This window comes from Penaeus vannamei, chromosome 26 (genome assembly GCF_042767895.1).
Source record: "Penaeus vannamei isolate JL-2024 chromosome 26, ASM4276789v1, whole genome shotgun sequence".
In the NCBI taxonomy this organism is placed as follows: domain Eukaryota; kingdom Metazoa; phylum Arthropoda; class Malacostraca; order Decapoda; family Penaeidae; genus Penaeus; species Penaeus vannamei.
Genome location: NC_091574.1, coordinates 26,547,190 through 26,549,689, shown reverse-complemented (window position 1 = coordinate 26,549,689; position 2,500 = coordinate 26,547,190). Strand labels below are relative to the sequence as shown.

The 2,500-nt window shown below is 43.1% G+C and overlaps 1 protein-coding gene across 1 annotated transcript in view; it reads left to right on the top strand.

Annotated features, from left to right (window-relative positions):
- Positions 1 to 2,500, top strand: part of LOC138866648 (cell adhesion molecule Dscam2-like) — a 240,292-nt gene that overhangs the window by 44,095 nt on the left and 193,697 nt on the right. The gene's annotated exons all lie outside the window — the stretch shown is intronic.

Below are 2,500 nucleotides of genomic sequence, written 5' to 3'. Positions count from 1 at the left end.
CTCTCTCTCTCTCTCCTTTTCTCTCTCTCTCTCTCTCTCTCTCTCTCTCTCTCTTCTCTCTCTCTCCCTCCCTCTCTCTTCTCTCTCTTTGTCACTTTCTCTACTTCACATTTGTTTTCTTTATCTCCTTTTTCCCCCCCTTCCCTCTTCTCCTTCGATATATAAACGTAAAATGATCGCCCGCAAATACTCCTAATTGCGTTATTTTGTTATGTCAATAAAGATAATGCATAAAGTTTAATGTATATTGAAAGCTTCTCTGCAGTATTTGTGTCTGACCAATTACATATTGTTAATTTATTTACATTAAAAGCCATGGCGTTCACACTATTTATTCATCATTTATTTCTAAGGGATTTTGACAATATGACTCTCGGTCTTTTCAAATCAGAGAGAGATAGATAGAGAGAGAGAGAGAGAGAGAGAGAGAGAGAGAGAGAGAGAGAGAGAGAGAGAGAGAGAGAGAGAGAGAGAGAGAGAGAGACAGACAGAGAGAGACAGACAGACAGACAGAGAGAGCAGGGGAGACAGAGAGAGAGAGAGAGAGAGAGAGAGAGAGAGAGAGAGAGAGAGAGAGAGAGAGAGAGAGAGAGAGAGAGAGAGAGAGAGAGAGAGAGAGAGAGAGAAGGAAAATTAGAAAACAAGAGAGTGAGAGCGATCGCATGAAAGAGGGAGAAAGAGAGAGACGAAAAGAAATGAGAAAAGTACAGTCGGCGAAGGTCAGGAGAAAGCGAAGGGGGATTAGAGACGAGAAAAAGGGCCAAAGAAAGGAGAGGGAAACAAAGGGGAGGAAGAGAAAGCCGGGCGAAGGAAGGGTCGTGGCTGAAGGAAGACCAAGCAACATCAGAGCAAATGATCGTGCAACTGAACGGAGCTCTGTGGCTGTTATGCCGCCGCTGAACATGAAATATTTTCCGATGAAAATGGCGATAGATTATTCATTTGCGAAGACTCTGCATAATGAATATTCTCTTTTTGTTGAGATGTAACAAGAGCTTGTGGTGGTTATTAATGACCTTAATTTTATCATATACTGTGTCATATTTTTGGGTTATTTGTGTTCACTTTTCTGAACGTTACTTGTTTGATGGTCCTGATATCCAGACCAAAATTTTAACGAGTTGTTTGTTTATGCATCTATGAATATTTACTTTATAATTTGTTTATCTTCTAACTTAGTCTTCAATTTGAGTTTAAAGCCTTAAATACAGGATCTTAAACTCTCGGTAAAACTTGCATCTTGAATCCCAGGAATCGACCTCACGTTGCAGCTTTTGCAACGATAAGTCAAAGATGAAAAGTGTAACATGTAATTCATTCTTCTTAGGTTTCATTTAACCTCCGAGTCTTAACGCATTTGCTGAAGAGATAATGAGGCGAAAGAAGAAGTGGAATTAAAGAAGGGGATTTACTCCAGCCGTGCAACTTGAAACCCAACATAAATCGACATCAATCAAGAGAGAAAAAAAAGCGGAGTCGAGTCCCCTCCGGCGAGCGCACGGACGCGTGGAGGACAAGCTGAGGCCACATGATGCATCGTCCTGCACAATCTATCTATCACTTGTTATCCCTGGCTTGGCAGGCCTTCTCAACCCCTCTCCCCCAAGCCAACACCGCCCCTCCTCCTCACCCTCCCTCAGCCAAACCCCCCTCCGGCCTCCCATCCCCCCTTTACCCACCCACCCCCAGCCCCTCCACTTACGCCGCCCTCCCTCCGATGCCCCGTGATCAATGTGGGCGGCGCGGCGATACGCTCCAGGACTTCCAAGGGCTTATAAAACATGCTCATCTGGATGATCCATTGCCCTCCTCCTAAGCTTCTGCGCCTTCTTCGGTGACCATTCGCCCTCCAGCCAACGAGACGACCCCCGACGACCCTATATTCCTACATACCCTTCCTCATCTGAACTTTTATCCCTCCCCTTGTATTTCTTACGGATCAGCATTCGCTCGCCCTCCCCTGATTACTTATACCTTATATCGCGACACAATAGAAGACTCCCTTGACGTAGAGGGAGAGAGAGAGAGAGTGATTAATAAAAACCGAATGAAAACGTTTCCTAATCTGCATCCCGGCTTTGGTTAGGCTTAGGCGGAACGCAGCCGGGAACAGCGCCGTCGGAGGAGAGGGTCGCTCGGCCTGGGAGAAGGGAGAAGAAACTGCAATGGGGTTGAGATAGATAGATACACAGATTGATAGGTAGATGGATTGGATAGATAGAGAGAGAGAATGAGAAACAAAGATAGAAAGATAAGTAGATGAATAGATAGACAGAGAGAGCGAGAAAAGGGGATATAGATAGATAGATAGGAAGGTAGGTAGGTAGATAGATAGAAAGATAGATTCATATATATATATATATGTATATTTATATTTATATATATATATATATATATATATACATATATATATATATATATATATATATATATATATATATATATATAGAGAGAGAGAGAGAGAGAGAGAGAGAGAGAGAGAGAGAGAGAGAGAGAGAGA